General features: G+C 57.5%; 1 protein-coding gene and 1 long non-coding RNA gene across 10 annotated transcripts in view; one reads left to right on the forward strand and one right to left on the reverse strand.

Annotated features, from left to right (window-relative positions):
- Positions 1-15,757, reverse strand: part of FGR (FGR proto-oncogene, Src family tyrosine kinase) — a 46,878-nt gene that overhangs the window by 13,800 nt on the left and 17,321 nt on the right. For 7 of the 9 annotated variants that reach the window (XR_006286554.1, XM_043532186.1, XM_007064826.4 and 4 more), the window contains exon 2: positions 948-1,008. The gene's annotated coding sequence lies outside the window, so the exon portion shown is untranslated. Of the gene's footprint in view, positions 1-947; positions 1,009-8,793; positions 9,134-15,757 lie in introns of those variants that run through there. The other 2 variants (XM_043532188.1, XM_043532185.1) reach the window with 2 other exon arrangements.
- On the forward strand, positions 599-8,801 carry LOC122463315. Its single transcript, XR_006286555.1, has 3 exons — positions 599-4,659; positions 5,705-5,841; positions 7,660-8,801. It is a non-coding gene; the product is annotated as an uncharacterized LOC122463315 (long non-coding RNA).

The raw sequence follows: 15,757 nt of genomic DNA on the forward strand, positions 1-15,757 counted from the left end.
CAGTGCTCCTGCCCATGTGACCGAGATGGGGTGGCCAGTCCGAGGGCCTTGATGGCATGGCTGACCGGGACCTGGCAGGAGGGATCCCTTTTGCGGGGCGGGAGTGGGGGGGGGCGCTGCTGGCTGGAGGGTGGGCTCCCTCTGGCTCTGGGCATGATTGTTATTTTTCCTTCTTTCGAAGGGAGGGGGGGAAAAGAGGGAGCATGACTGCCCCCCCCCCCCAAATCAGTCTCTTCTCTGAGAGCGCTACTGCGCCGCACACGCTCAGAGAGCTCTGGAGGCAGAGCCAGGTAGCAGAGGCTGGTGCCCTGAGTGGTGGACGCAGGCTGGCGTCTCTTAATGCAGAGCGACAGAGCCATCCCAGACAACTGCCCCCGGCAGCCCTGGGTGAGAGAGACAGCAGAGCGTGGGGGCGGGGAGAGCAGGAGGAGGAGGAAATACCAAGCCCGTTGAAGCCAGCGAGAAAGAAGAGACCCACTGTGAAATCTTGCCCACCACACAGACTCAGGACCCCGGCAGCAGCCCTCGCTGGCCAGCTCCCACCCTCTCAGCCATTGACCCGCTTGCTGGGACGCTCTGCAGCAGGCTCCAGCTAACTCCCCAGCCAGAGAGAGGGATGATAAATACCTCCTGCAGGGGCCGGAGGAGGCCGTGGGGCTGTCCGGTGCGCTAGGCTGTAGGGGTGCGCGGGGGCTGTACCTTTAGAGCCTGTCTGGACTTTGGTGGTTCCATGCAGATGCAGAACGTCGCAGGGAGCAACACACTGCGCTCTCCCTCTCGCAGCGGCTCTGCATTTGCTCTGCCCCTTAGTCGGGTAGGGAAGCCCAGGCTGCCAGCCCAGCTCTGCACAAGGGGAAAACAACTCCCAAGGCACAAAACACCTTTCCATTGACTCACCAATGTGACTGCCCCCCCTCCCACCTCCCCCAACACACATTAACACTCACTGGGATGGCTCCTCAGGTCAGTTCAGCTGCTCCATGTTACCTGCCCGAGGAGAACCAACACCTGGAGGACACAAGAGAGATGGAGAGAGATGGTGAGATCCCTTAGGACAACTCCGCCCACAGCCACCTGCATGATCCAGCTGATGACCGGCCATCCCAGCAGGCCACCTCAGAGCAGGGCCTAACTCCGCACCCTTCACCAGCCCAGCCGTGGGTCGTCCATTCCTAGCACTCGGACGGTAACGCCCCCTACCCCAGCCACTACGCTCCCCCGCTCCTGCCGCTCGGTTTACATGGCTGCAAGGAGGTGGGGACTCAGGCCTCCCCTGGGTTCTAGTCCCACCTCTGGGAGGGGAGCGTGGTCTTGTGGATGAGCCCGAGGGTCAGGACTCCTGGGTTCTTTTCCCAACCTTGTGTCAGACTGGGAGTAAATCACTGTGCCCCTGAAATGGGGTTACGAACCCTCCCTTGCCACATCCATAAAGCACATGCTGCTCCTCAGCTGAGTGGTGCTGCAGAGAGCTGAGCGAGCCCTGCTAGGTGCTCTGATGGACACCCAATCCCCTCGCAAGCCATTCCTGGGCAGGAGCGCCTCCCCGGGACACCCCATCAAAGGCTGGTCCTGCTGTCATGGGCTAGGCGCTGGCTAGAGGCCGAGGGTGGAATTTTCAAAAAGCACCTAACGGCTGTGACGCATCCAACTCCCCTAGGCTGTGAGAGTTGGGAGCCTCAGCCCTATTGCAATGCTCACCTTAGAGTGGTGTTTGGGGGTGGTATAGAGCCGGGGTGTGTCTTGGTGGCACTGGGGTAGTTTATGTTTAATAAGGGTACAGTGTGGAATAAAGCGTATCCAAGGGGAAAATGGGTTAAAAACCTTCGCAGGAAGTGGGGAAAGGCCAACAGAAATGCACACACACACACACAGGGATACACACACACCACGGCACCCCTTTGTGAGGATCTGCTGGGGTTCCCAGAATTGTGAATTACTGTCACAAAGGAGAGTTTTGCTATTGCTAAGCTGTGTGACAACCCACCGCCACGCCGGCTTGTCTGCCCTGCCTGCAAACTCGCCAGGACCCGGCCCATCCAAACCTGGCCTTGCTGGTAACAAATGGCGAGTCCCAACTCCCATGTTCCCTAGAGACACCCTGCCCCGCTCCTGCACACTCCCAGAAGTTATTACGTTTGTTGCTCCTTTAAAGAGACAATACACTGTGGCCTGTTAGCTGGGGTTAACATGCCCTTCCTTTCCATCATGGCACTGAATAGTAAAAGTAAAACAAGTTATTTAACAGCAGGACACAGGATCAAGTGATACCAAGTATAAGGAACAAAGACAGAAAGGGCTACAAGCAACCAAAAGTAACAATACACTTCTAAAGACTAAAACTTAATCAGCTCAAGTTCTTGTTCCAGATAGTTTCCTTACTTACAGCAGCTTCTCCAGTGTGACTGGTTCTTCCAGCCAGGATCCACCCTTACAACATCCAAAGGCTGGTTTCTTTGATCACTCAAGAAATGGATGGCTTTTCCTCTCACCTTATCTTACCTAAGGCCAGTGACCTTCCTTCAAAAGGCAGGAAGATTTCCTGGGGATCCAGCCTCCACCCCCCCCGGAGATTGTTATGTGGTCCCTTTTTGCCCGCTTGCTCTCCTGAGGACTTGGTTTACCTTGCATGTAAATGTACCTCCATGATCTCTGCCTGACGACCAGGCTGTCAGGACAAACAAATACACATTCCTCTGTCTAGGGCAGGCTGGGTTATGCATTGCTTGTCAAACACAAACACAGTTTTCCAGATCATATTTATAACTCTTCATACATCCATACACACACCACGCAGTGCTTTCAGGACCAGTGTGTAACCACTTGGTATATGATACCTTACAGGAGACCTTGTGACCCAAGCCCAGTGCCCTCATTCTATTGCCCCCCACCCCAGGAGCAGGGACATGGCTAGCGTCCCGTCCACCCCCAGACTCAGCAGCTGGGACAGAACAGTCCTCCCGAGCCAGCATGTTAGCTGCCATCTGCCTCGGTGTCTTGACTGAATTCCAGCCACAGGGCCGTCTCCCCGCATCCTCATCTCCTGACGACTGGGCTGTGAAATGACTTTCCATGGAGGGTGGCTGAGCACAATAGGAGTGAGAGACAATGGCCCCGGACATGCCCCAGCTCAAGGACACTCCATGCCTTTCACGGCAGCTTCAGGAGGCATGGGAGGTGGGGGATGGAAAGCCTTTCTTTGGGTCGGGACCAGCCGAGCCCCCCTGCCCCCCCAGGGCTCTTTAACCCTTTACAAGCTGGCCTTGCCCAGGCTGCCAGCCAACCAGATTCTTTAGCAGGAGGCCTGTGTGTCTGCAGCATCCAGCAGATGGCACAGGGACACCTTAGGAACCGCAGTGCTGCGGGCTGGGTGGATTGAAAGAGCCGCAAGAGAGAAGCAGAGAGAGATGGAGTTTCCCCAGGTGCAGTCTGTGGGAGCAGGGTCCCTTTAGGGGCTGAAATACACAGGATCCACACCCCGTGTCCCACTCCACAAAAGCCCCAACACACACACATTGCAAACTCAGAGGGTGCAAAACAGAGTAATCCTCCCCCCCCCGGGCCCCAAGAGCTACACCTTAATCGGAGGCAGTATTCGTCTACAGTCATTATAGTAGCAACTGGAATCTGACATGTTCCAAGCGCTCAGTTCAAGGGCCCCACCCAAGCCCAGCCACACTGGGCTGGTTTTGATGCAGTGAGGCAGCCCGTGTTCCTAAGGCATGAAGGGGGCCCTGGCGATGGCACGCTGGCCGTGGGGTGGTGCTGATCGTACCGCATGGGAGCCAAGGCACAAGGACAATGTTTCAAAGATTCTGGGGTGTTAAACACAGGGTACCAGGCTTTGTGTATGCCAGGCAGCGGGGTTGTGCGGCCAGGGCATGGGGCTCAGGAGACCTGGTTCTCTTCCTGGCTCTGCCTTGGCACATCACTTCCTCTGTTTCTCCTGCCCCCATGTGTCTTGTCCGTGGAGAGCCTTTCTCGCCCTGTCTGTCTAGCACCTAGCACAATGGGGCCGGGATTTGCTTGGGGCTGCTAGGCACTTGTGGGCTACAAATGTTAAATACCCTTGAAATGGGCATCGTCCTTTAACACCACAGGTCCTGAGTTCACTCCCCAGGACGATGGCCAGCGGAGTAGTCACCAGCCACACAAGCAGGTCAAACTTCTCCCCCGGCCGCTCTGCCAACGTGCTCCAGCCTTGACCAGTTCTCACCCAAGAGCGGCGACCCAAACAACCCTCGGCCCAGCACTGGAGCTGCCCACAAGGAGGAGCGTCAGGAAGAACCGCGCTGTGTAACATCCTCAGCTTTGGTGATCCAACTAGCCCAGCTGGGCGATGCCAGGGCTGAGGGTCCCCCACACCCTATTCCAAGCCCCAGAGCCACCCAGCCGCCCTCTTCACTGAAATCGACGTCTCTGAATCCCTCACAGGGAGCAGCAGCCAACTAAGAACAGCAGAGGCACCCCCAGGCTGAGATCTTGGACTCTTCGGCATTAACCATCCAGCTCCCCAGCTCCTCACCTGGGACCACGCATCAGCCATCTGGTGAGGATCCGCTCCCGGGGCCGGATGGATCCCTAGCGTCACCACACCATAGCCGGTGAAGTGACACAGGATGGGGCAGTGACTATGGGGGTGGCTCTCCCCACACCTACTTGGTGAGTGCACTTCTCCATTCCCCAGCCCCTCCCCACGCGCTTTGCGTGTTCCCGATCTCTACAGAAAAGTCACCACCAATCAGCCTTACAGGAAGGAACCGAGAGCGACCCAGACTGTGCCCCAGGGAAGTCAGCAACACAAAATCAGAGTCACCACACCGGTCCCACTCACTGCCCAGGGTGTGTAATGATCCCATGGCCCCTTTCACAAGGCAGAGGCTGCCCTGGCAGAACTCCAGCCAAGCCGTTCCATGCTGCCGGGTCTGACCCTCACTTTCGTTTCCCGGCCTGAGCTGTTGCGCAGCATTGCTGCATGTGGTTAAACAACTGCCATGCTCCACCCTAGAGCTGGCTGCATTTCAATGATGAGCGAAGCAATCTCTTCCTGCCGCCCCACCCGCTGCAGCTGGGTCCCAGTTCCAGCCCTTTGCACTCTGCCCAACCTCAACCTACGCCAGCAGCCTATTCCAGGATGATCCCGCTGCGATTCCCAGGCACGCCCTCCCACGCCAGCTACCCCCATGCCACCAGAAAGCCTCTCTGCGAGCTGCTTCCCCACTCTGCCAGGAACCCTCCCCAGTCCTTCCTCAAATTACTGCTCTCCCAGCCCTTAACGTGGTCCACTCACAAGTGCCACCCCGGGAAACAGGAGCACCAGAAGCTCCCTAGAAGTGGGGGTGCCCACAGGCGCCCGGACCAAAGCCCCACCCCTGTTCTGCCTGAGGCCCCGCCCTCATCCAAGCTTCTTCCCAAGGCCCCGCCCTCTTCCCGAGGCCCCGCCCACCACTCACTCCTCTCCACTCCCGCCCCTGTGCTTGCCCTAAGGCAGGAAAAAAGTGGGAGGGCAAAAGTGATGGGGCCCATGGTCCCCTTGGCCCCCACACTGCTTACTGAAGCCGGCAGCTGAGGGGAAGCAGGAGCAGCTGACACTGCCCAGACTCTTATTCAAGCTTCTCCACTGCCCCTGAACACAAGGCGTCTCCTCTAAACCCTGACCCCTCCCCAGCCCATGCCAACACGCTGGCTCCGCACGGTTCATTCCTAGGGCCGGCCGGCAAGAGAAATACCCGCTCAGCCTACGCTGACACTGCATCGCCCTAACGGCATCAACGCTGGCTCTGCCGCTTGTGGAGGTGGAGTTAAGGCAGCGGAGAGGGGCAGTTATGTCCGCGGGAGCGAAATGTAAGTGTAGACACCTGCAGAGTTAGGTCAGCATAAGCTGCCTAGCGTCAGCCCCACTCTGCAGCGCAGACCAGCCCTTGGGCTCGGTTGGCGGGGCCTCTCCAGGCTCTGAGCTTTGGGTTGACGGGTGCCATAACGTGCTCCTGCCCCCCGCCCATAGATTCTGGCCTTGCCCCGGCATCCCACTACAAATCCAGGCTGCCCGGGTTACCAGCCAGCCTGCGGATCCCACCCTGCTGGTGGGGGGCACAGGGCAGGCTCAGAGCTGTCCTCTCACCGGTGATGGGGGATCAGCCAGAGGTTACCACAGCCCTGAGGCCCGGGTCCTCTGCTCTCAAAGGCAGCGTTGGGGGGGTGGGGGAGAGGTGCGTGTGGAGTCAGGCCTCCAGGCGAGCGGCTTGGAGCCTTTTCTTCCTGCATGGGAGAAGGCATCCTGCCAGGGGAGCCCTGGGGGTGCCAAAGGGAGCAGCTCCCCAGCAGCACCGTGCCAACCACCCTCACCCTGGGGACTCACGGCTGAGCCCCGCCAGCGAGCTCCCAAAGCTCAGCAGATCTCGGGCTGGTTCCTGACGACCCTCTGATGGACCATCTAGCTTCTGAAGACCACAGCTCAACCACCTCCTGCAGAAAGGGAGGCAGATAACGGCGAGGGGCTTTCTGAACCCACCTGCTCTTCCCTGGCACTGCCCTCAGCTTACCTATTGGCCCAGACGCATCCTAGCACAACTAGGAGGCAGGGAACCCACCCCGCTCGGTAATCTGCCTCTGGCCCTACAGTGGGGAGAGAGGGGGACCAGGCCAGAACTGTGGGGCGGGAGGGAGAGGAAAGAGAAGCACAAGCATCAGATGATTTAGTTGGGGTTGGTCCTGCTTTGAGCAGGGGGTTGGACTAGATGACCTCCTGAGGTCCCTTCCAACCCTGATAGTCTATGATCATGGAGCACAAGTGGCCCCATGAGAGGAAGGGAAGGGTCGGTGCAGGAGGTCTGGCCACGGGGAGGGACTGCCAAGGGAGAGCAGGCCCAGGGCACGAGCTCTGGGGAAGGGAAGGAGATTGGACATGTATGCGGGGGCAGAGCAGGCCCAGGAAGCAGGAGGGGATGGCACGGGGCAGGCTGCGGTAAGTCTTAGGCATGCGTTTTGGAGACAGTGGGGCAGGCCCAGGGCACAGTCTCTGGGGCAGGGAGGACCAGCCAGGTGTGAGCAGAGGGCACATTCTTGGCAAAGGGACAAGGAAGGGGTGCAGGCCCCGGACACGGCCTCCGAGGAACTGGCCCCTGTTTTGGACCCCCCTCCCCCACTGCAGCGTATTTCTGTGACCCAGGAAGAATTTCCCAGTTATGTCCCCGCAGTCATCGCTGTCTTCTTCCTCCCCTAGCTACACCCTTGCCCCCCTCCCATGCCAGACAAAGAGAGGGCCATGCAGGGCCAGCTGGGGAACGAGATCCTACAGGCAGGGACACTTCAGAGCAGGAGGCAAGGAAAACACTGGGGGGGAGCAGGGGTGCCAGCCACCAAAGCCCCTGCGGGATGCTCGTTCGCTGGGTTACTCATCCACACACTCGAAGCTGCTCCCAGCCTCCTCACCGTGGCACAGAGGTGGGACAACACTGGCATCTGTCGGTAGTGCCAGCCGGGAGGGGGAAGCCCTGAACAAGCGGAAAGGCCTTGCCCTCAAGAGAGGTGGTGAGGGGCACAGCTCAGCCCCCCGACTCCAGGCCATGAACTCTAAAGGCTGGGAACAGAGGAGAGGTACCTAGGCCAGGCTCTGCCATGCTGCTCTGGGCGCCTCACAATCCTGGGCGTATCTATCCTCAGAACACCCCTGTGAGGGAGGAGTCGTACCGATGGCACCGAGACTGAGTGACTTGTCCAAGATCATGGAGGAAATCTGGGGTGAATCAGGGATTTGAACCTAGGCACTCCCAAGCCCCAGGCTGCACCTCTGACCACTAGACCATCTTCCCGCCCACAGTCAGGGAAGCAGACTTCTCCCTAGCGCGGCCAACTTCTGAAGATCATGCTCCTGCTCCCAACAGAGAACCTGCCCCCAACCCAGTGCAGCCAGGCCTCAGCTGACGTGACATGGCAAGAGGACGGTGGCCTTTGCGGTCTGAGTCTCCATTGCCTTGCCCCGCGCAGTCACTCATCCCTGCGTTCAGGGGATGTAAAGCACCATCCCCCACTTAAGGGCTCCGCCACAGCCAGCTGCCACATTTGGAGACAACCCATTGCCCACGTCTAGAACATTTCAACAGCAGCCCCTGTCGTACAAGGCATGGGGCAAAATACAACAGCCACCTCTTAACGGGGTCCAATCTGGCCCTCCTTGGCTAGGACAGGAGCTGCAGAGCAGCGTGGCGGGGGGGACCATGGTGCAGCTGCAATCTGGAAGTGGGCCTGAATCAAATGACCTGGAGCCAAACGATCAATTGGAGGGAGAGCCATGGGAACCGTTACAGCGATAGCCTTAAGGAGTTCAAGCTATGTGGCTTAACAGAGAGCCGGTTAAGGAGTGGGGAACCAAAGATTTGATAAGGGGCTCTCCTGTCTGACATGATAGAGCGGCTGGAAGTTGAAGGCAGCCAGACTGAGATGGGAAATAAGGCGCCCGTGTTTTAACAGTGCGGGTATCTAACCACTGGCATGGCTTTCCAAGGGTGGATTCGCCATCGCTAGCCATTTTTAAACCAGGATGGGACGTCTGTCTAAAAGATCTGCTCTCATTCGAGCAGGAATCCATTCAGGGCAGTCCTCTGCTTGTGTTACGGCAGAGGTCAGACTCCATGACCCCAGGGCTCCGTTCCAGCCTGGGATTTGATCAAACACCCCCAGTTTGAGATTCGGGGAAATTCACTGGTGAAAATGAAGGGGTCCCCCGCCAAGCACAGAGAACATCCCTTGTGGTGGAGGCGGGCGCTGAACCAACACAGCTGACCAGGCAGGACTTACCCCTGTGGTCGTGCTCACAGATAGCACCTCTCTCTGCAGCTCGGTTCAGCCCCTGGCTCGGGTCGCTCAGCTGAGCATCCGATGAAGTGAGCTGTAGCTCACGAAAGCTTATGCTCAAATAAATTGGTTAGTCTCTAAGGTGCCACGAGTCCTCCTTTTCTTTTTGCAAATACAGACTAACACGGCTTCTACTCTGTCAGCTGAGGCAGGAGCCTTCCCTGTCCCCGTGGTGCAGCAGCGTTGGGAAGCCCCCAGAACTACCCGCCGGTTTATTCCGGCTCCCACTTCTGCACGCCCAGGGCTGCTGGCTGCCCAGCTTGTTCTCAGAATGGAAGGGGAAGGGGAGGCGTGGCTAACCGGCGGGACACGGCGAGAGGCTGAACCTGCAGCGGGGGTTATGGGGAGCCTGCTCCTCGCACCGGGATGTTCCCGGGCAGGGGAAGCAAGAAGGGAGGTGCTGAAATTTCTTTCTTCCCCATCAGAACGCTCCCTGCATTGCTGCCTACAGAGGGGCTGGGGCTGCGTTTTGGCAAAGGGCCCTCTCGCAGGTTGGGCTGAACTCTTCTGGCCCGGCCTACATGAGGCTTCCCTCCCCCAAAGCACTTACTCCACCGATAGCCCTACAGCACTCTTCGGTGTGCACGCTCCCCCTCTCCATTATCTTAGTGGTCAAAAGCCTCCCTTGTACAGGGTCTCGTCCAGTGCAAAACCACCTGTGCTGGATACTGGCTGGGAGGAGCCCCTGCCTCACCAAGAGGGTGCTGGAAGCGAGCCCAGAGACAAGGGGGCGAACAGCAACACACGGGGCATGACTCTCCAATATCCCGGCACCTGGCCCTCCAGAGCGTTACTATTGGCTGTATTACAGGAGAGCCTAGAGACACCAACTGAGATCAGGGGCCCACTGTGCTGGGGCTGCACTGTGCACATATTAAGAGACAATCCCTGCCCTCGAGAGCTTATGATCTAGACAGACAAGGGGTGAGAGGGGAAACTGAGGCACACAGAGGGGTTGTGACTTGTCCAAGTTGACACAGCAGGGCCATGTCAGAGCTGGGAAGAGAACCCAGGTTTCCCAAGTGGATCAGGCATCGGACTGGGACTAGGCCGTGAATAGTAGTAGTGAGACAGGACATGTCTGTATTGCCCCAGGAACCCAGAATGGCTTTGCAGAGAGTACACCGACAGACCCACTGAAATGCAGCCCCTTCTGTGGTGGAGGATGGCAGCCACCTGCCCACAGTCCAGCACTGCCGGGAGGGAGAGTTCAGGGCAAGGGTACCATGCAAAGCCCCTATGAGAAGGGCTGGGGTCTTTAGCAGACAAGGCCTGGGTTCCCGAGGGCACGGCCCCAAAGGGCTCATGCCGAGCACTGTTCAGCCTTCCTCCTTGCAGGGTGGGTGAGTTACCTCTGAACCTGCCACCTGAGTAATCCCAGGCTCGAAGCTACCCTGTGTTACGGACAAGAGGAGCCCCTAGCTCCTGCACCCCATGCAGAAAGGGTGTCTCGGTACAGGGGGACATGAGCCTCAGCATCTCTGCCCCATTAGCCTCATGCTCTCCAGCCGGCTCCCCAATAAGATGGGGGGCTCATTCCCTCCTCTGTATATTACCCCACTTCTCCATGGCAGCAGCTTGGGGGATTTTTTGGGGGGGAGGCAAGAGAGACCAGGCAGCTCCCCAGCAAGCTGTTCTCAGAGGCAGCAATTACAGAGGCAGAAAGCTGGGGGGGTGGGGGAGGGGAAGAGCGCGCCCCCCTCATCAGCCCCCACCCTGGTCCATAGTGTCTAGACTAAGATGCAGGGAATTGTTATAGTAAAGGCCCATCCTGTGCTGGGGGAAGAGGCCTGTGCCCCCCACCCACCCCGCCCCCAGCCCATCCTGCCCCTGCCACTGCCCTGGGCCCCCTGCCACCCTGCGCCCCCTACCCACAGCCGGTGAAAGTCCCCGCTGCCAAGGCGGTGCCCCCACCCAGCCCACCATGAATATGCCAGAGGGAGCCGGTCCCAGGAGCCGCACAAGGGCTGCTATTGAGCCAGCTAGTGCGCCGTGAAGATGCTATCTGTCCTCACGTGCCCGCCCCCAGCTGAGCCAGCGTGGGGCTGGCCCGCTGCCAGACCCACTGCACAGGAGCACCCATTGTTGGGGAGGGCCCCTCTGGGGCAAGCCGGCTGGATCCCCCCCCCAGCGTTCAGTTCCGGCAGCTGAGCCGGGGAGGGGAAGCTGGTCTCCCCACCTGTCAGGGACACAGTGAGACGGAACGGCTGAGAAGAGGAACAAGAAACCGGTTGTGGTTGGGCCATGAAAAAGCTGGTGAAAGAAATCCTTGCACGGAGCATCCCTCTGAGCTAGGACGGGGCATTGCAAGCAGCAGCTCCAGTGCCCCGGCCTCGCCTGCCACAGCCCCCCCAGCCCCTTCCCCTCACCCGCCACAGTCCCAGGCCCTTCCCCTCGCCCACCACAGCCCCCCCAGGCCCTCCTCCACCATACGAGGGCAGCCAGAGCTCGACCTCCCCACTGCGGCCCCCTATCAGCATCCTCTCCTCAGAGGCTTCACGCAGCTGGGGTAGGCCAAGGCTCCGGTCACTGGGCAGGAACGAAATCTGCACCCATGCCTCCGTGCCCGCTGCAGACGGCTGCCTGTCATGCCAGCCCCGGACTGGTCTGCTCCCCCGCACCTGGCCAGCGGGGGTCGTCTGAATGCCGTGGGCCTTTCATTGCAGTGCAGACATCGATGTGTCCACATGGGAGCCGGAGGCAGCCGCACCAGCTCCAGCAGACATGCCCACGCTAGCTCTGAATGAGCTAGTGCACTAAAAAGTGCCCTCGTCTGAAACCCTGGGGGCCTACTTGGGCCGCTAGCCCGTCCCGTCCCTCACGTTGCCATGGGCTAGGACAGGTACCTGAGCTGGAAATTCCACCTCCAGCTCCACTGCAGATGTACCCAGGGTGTCTGTTCAGTGCCCAGCACAGGGGGCCCTGATCTCAGCTGGGGCATGAGGTGGTCACTGTCATACGTATCATAACCCCGCACCCACACACTATCTTCAACACTGTAGAGCCTCCAGTACCTACCTCTGGTGTTTCTAAGGTGCCCACTACCATAGGATCCAAGCGACAGCCCTATTCCAGGGCAGAATGATGGGATGAAATAACATACACAAGAGGGACCGGTCGGTTACGCAGCCAGACGGATCCAAGAGTGCTTTGCAGGCAGCAGGGCAGACTCTGCTCTGTGTCACACAAGCGATGGGTTCCCTGCGGGTCCCAGTCCTTACAGGGCTTTGCTCCCCCAAGGGTGAGCTGCAGCCCTTCCTAGGTGAGCCGCCTCCACCATCCTGTTCTAGTGACCTCACCCAATAGTGGGAAGGGTAGAATTATTTCCCCATTTGGGCCCTCAGGTAGTTACCTCTGCCCATACGGGGCCAGGAATAGCGCCCCTCAGTGGGGAAGGGGCCAGGAGCTCTCTTATAGGACCTTTGTTCCAGATCTGATTGGTAAGACTCTGACTTGTAAGGGCAGAGGAGCATCCTACTCGGGCACTGGTCCAGGAGAGACCGGAGGAAGGGGCGTGCTGTGGGCTGAGTGACTAACACTTCCTCAATGATCTCAGTTTCCACTTGGAGACCTCCCAGCCCAGGGATAACCAGCCCAATGCCATGTAGCTCGAGAGCTGCCAAGAGCAACCGCAACAAGCAGGATAGTTCATCTGTGTGCCGACACAGATGGTGCCCCCTTTGAAGCCATCCCCACACCTTTTCTGGCTTTCTCTGTGGCCGAGCCCGCTCGTTCACATCTTCCCCTTTAAATCACGTATCCCTCCGACTGCCCCCTTACCATCTGTGCTCGCGCACCCTACCCCACTGCTTAGGGCCTCGGGTCAGGCACCCCACCCACACTGCACCTTACACGGAGAGTGGTATCCCCCTATGCCACATGCATTGCAAAGATCACGCCATTAGCCTCAGGGTGCCAGGACTGGGAACGGACCGGGGAGTTTCCTGCACATTGGCCCGGAGCAAGCTATGCCCAGTTGCTCTCTCACCTTTCTGGGCCAGAAGCATCTTGCTTGGCAGAGGATCTGGAGCAGGATGCTGGTGAAAGCATCTCAGCGTGGTTGGTAAATAGCCTATCAAGGCTTCTTTTTCTGCCTGGGCTCAGGATGATTTCAGGTTCTGATACTTTGCAAATTGCCAGGCTCAGAAACTCCTGCCGAGCCCTGTTGGGCTCTTGCTCACCGGTTGGGCCCAGTTCTTGCTAAGCAGCCCCCTGGCTCTCAGACACATTTGTGGGCTGGGCAGGGAAATCTCACCTCCCACTTTGAAAGCAACACATGCTGGCTGGAAAATAAATGAGATCCTCTTCCCCCAGCCGTCACTGTGAGGAGAGGAGAAGGGAGGGCCCTGCTGCCCTGTGGCATCATGCTGACGGACGGGGATGGCTATACACGGAGGATGCCGCGCTCCAGTCCTGCCGTGCCATAGAAGAGCACACCCCGTAGAGACACATCTTGCAGGGAGGAAGAAATCATTCCTCGGACTCCTCCTCTGCCGAGTGCTGTGGCTGACAACGTATCCTGCCATCACGGCCCCTCCACGCACTGCTAATCCCACTGCCAGCGGCTGGGCTTGCCCAGTAATTAAAGGAAATAGTAACTGGAATCCTATCGAAAGCACCAGAAGGCTAAAAATAGCCAGCACCGGAGCCTATTGTTCGCGCTGCAGCCATGACGGGAGGAGGGTCTGACTTCCACACACCCTCCAACATGCTCCCCTTTGAGAGATCCCGGCAGGCCTGTTGGCCCCGGCAGGGGCTGCATAGCCACGGTAGGTCATGGGCACAGCCTCTGCACAATGGCCGGGGAAGGGCTGCTCAGCCTAGGGCTGCAGTAACCACAAAGAGGCAGTCCGGGGCTTTGGCTAATCATCATGCACCCAGCTCCCCGCAAGTGCAGCATACCAGGGGCTTCCAGGCCAAGGAAGACAAGGCTGGTGCTTTGCCTTCCTCCCCATCCCAAGGGCAACCAAGTGGGACGGCTCAAGGGATGGGAGGCAGAGCCTTTCAGCTCCGGGCCACTGATTGAAACCCAGTTCAGCCGTCACTATCAGCTGGCACTGCTGGGTAACTGCTCAGTGGCATGTGAGAGACAAGTCGGCAGGTCTCACTCCAGTTTCCAGTGGAAGCCAGAGCCCCCCGGTGAGATGTGCCATCCTAGTGAGCCACCAAGCAGAAGGCAGCCCCTGTGAGGGCAAAACCGGCACAAGCCTTTGGCAACATGACCTAGAGGGGTGAGAGTAGAGAGTTCACCTTCCAGCCCATCTAGCTCTGGGCCTCAGGGCCGAGCCTGCCACCTGCACCAGCAGCTTTTGTAGCATGCACATTGGCCATTCGTCCAGGGATCTGCGCTGAGACGCACCTGCCACATCACCACCGCCACCTAGCGCCACTGCTGGACTTGACCCAGTCAGGCGGACATGAAAAGCCCTGCGTAGTCCATCACCGGTCCAGTCCCACTGATCTCTTCGCTTTGATTATTTTATTAATTGGGAAAAGCTGGCCTGAGCCCCGCAGCGAAAAGGCAGAGCACAGGGGAATTAAGAAGCTACAGTTCAGTCAGAGAAGAAGAACGCTGATCACTGGGGAAGAGACCCTGCCCCCCCGCTCCCTCCCTCCCTCCACACACACACAATGCAGTGGGCTGCCCACAGCACACCCGATTGTGTTCCATCCTTGAGCCACTTCTTGGAATACAGCTCCAAACTGCAGCAGGGTAAACTCAGCCATTCTGCCTTATATGGTAGATAACTTGAGTACCACGCATTGTAAGAGGCTGTCTTTTGAATGAGATCTTAAAAATAGAGGTCTTGTCTGCCCTGCATGGATTTTAAAATCCTGGTGTCCTTAATTTGATTTCTCCTCCACTTATTACCATGCAACATATAGCTGCTGTGCTCCACCCCAGAGATAGCTGCATGGTATGGACGCTGAATATTCTGCTTAGTTCATAGCATGTTCTGAGATGAACAGCACTATCTTTAAACATTTCAGTGTAGCCACATGGTTTGGAGGGGGAAATAAGGACATTTTCTCCCTGTAATTTAAAAAGGGGCACTGGTAGGCTAACAGCAGAATATAGCTGTTAAAAAACCTCACATTTCATCTGCTACATTACCAGTAATGACACCTCCAACAATGAAAGTAGCCTAGTGACTTTCAGGTTTCTTTATAGTAACTTTCTAGTCAGTCAGTTTCCTTTTCCAGTTCTCATGCATTGGACTTGGGTTTTCATTACTACAGATAAGGCTAAAATATCCATTTAACTCCAACTCCGATGCCTAACACACTCTTGGCAAAAAGCACATCTTTGTTAAAGAATCATCATTCCCCCTTCCTTCAATTAAGGTATGAGAACTTGCCTCTGAAACCTCCAGGGTGACCCTCCATTAAAGCAGGGCTGGTCACACACGACATTCCTAACATATCAAAGGTAACATACAAGCAAGAAACAAAATCCAAAAGCCTTAAAAGATGTATGAACCTAAACTTCCTGACATAGCGTCTCTTTAAGAGAAGATCTAGCAGAGTGACTTTTAGACCTTGACATAGTGCTGACTCCAAAAACTTACAACCGAAAGTTGGGAACCCACAATCAGGGCACCCACAGACACTGTCAGAATAACTTGGCATAAGTGACTTCCTCAAATCAGTTGCAGAATTAGGACAAGAACTCAGGAGTCCTGATTACCAGCCCCCAGCTCGAACCCCTGGAATCAATAAAACAAATGCTTTTCTCAGTGATGTTGGTCTAGGCACAGCGTGACGTCACCAAAAGTCAGTGGAGTGGCTCCAAATTGACACCAGTGGACTGGGTACTCCTGGGTTCTAATCCTAGCTCTGACACTGACTTACTAGGTGACACTGGACAGGTTACTGCAAATTCTTGCCTCAGTTTCCCCATCTGCTG

The sequence above is a fragment of the Chelonia mydas genome, chromosome 19 (assembly GCF_015237465.2).
Source record: "Chelonia mydas isolate rCheMyd1 chromosome 19, rCheMyd1.pri.v2, whole genome shotgun sequence".
NCBI lineage: Eukaryota > Metazoa > Chordata > Testudines > Cheloniidae > Chelonia > Chelonia mydas.